Source organism: Acyrthosiphon pisum, unplaced genomic scaffold, assembly GCF_005508785.2.
Source record: "Acyrthosiphon pisum isolate AL4f unplaced genomic scaffold, pea_aphid_22Mar2018_4r6ur Scaffold_1347;HRSCAF=1831, whole genome shotgun sequence".
In the NCBI taxonomy this organism is placed as follows: domain Eukaryota; kingdom Metazoa; phylum Arthropoda; class Insecta; order Hemiptera; family Aphididae; genus Acyrthosiphon; species Acyrthosiphon pisum.
Genome location: NW_021762082.1, coordinates 3,482 through 4,479, shown reverse-complemented (window position 1 = coordinate 4,479; position 998 = coordinate 3,482).

Sequence of the window (998 nt, the reverse complement as noted above, 5' to 3'; positions counted from 1 at the left end):
GAGCAATATCTATAACATAAGCGGTAGCTGCCGCGTTTACATAGAAAGCATGGATAGCCGCGCCCGACGTAAGCATAAATTTGGTTAATATATATATTGTATAATATTAGAAACGATTAAAATGATATCTCCTCGTTTCAGATTGTTACAACTGCGGGAAGCCCGGGCAATCCATCCCGGGATTGCGGTGAGTGTTTACTTTACATATTCCTTAATAACAGTCTTAATATTATGTTTATAATTGTAATTTATATTGTAGCCAAGCTCAGGGGTGGCTTAGCTAAAAGGGGCGGCAGCCGCGGTGGTGGTGGTGGAGGCGGTGGCGGTGGTGGTGGCGGTGGCGGTGATGCTAGAAAGCGGGGAGGAGGAGGGGTCGTGATGGTGGAAGGCGGCGGGGAGGTGGCAGAGAAGAAAATGTTTCTAGGCCCCTCTCCAGATCCCGCTCCCGCCAATCAAGGCCATTGTCAAACGTAAGTATATATTAATATTTTTAAAAATAAATCTAATTACATTTCTATATAAATCTAATTGAATGAATAATTTTCAACAACGGTCCACCAGCCGAGTAGCGGCACCGTCCAACGTTGTAAGTATATATTAGTATAACATTTAAAGATATAAAAGATAACTTTAATATAATTAAAATAAATATTCAAGTTTTCGAAATTGATATATCTAATTAAACAAATAATTTTCAGCAACGGTCCACCAGCCGAGAAGCGGCACCGTCCAACGTTGTAAGTATATATTAGTATAATATTTAAAGACATATTCAAGTTTTCAAAATTGATAAATCTAACTAAACGAATAATTTTTAGGAGGCGAACGGAGGCGATCGTCGCGGCCATCGAACGTTGTAAGTATATATAATTAGTAATATTAGTAATATTCAAGTTTTCGAAATTGATAAATATAATTAAACAAATAATTTTCAGCAACGGTCCACCAGCCGAGCGGCGCTACCGACTAACGTTGTAAGTATATATAAGTTAATATAA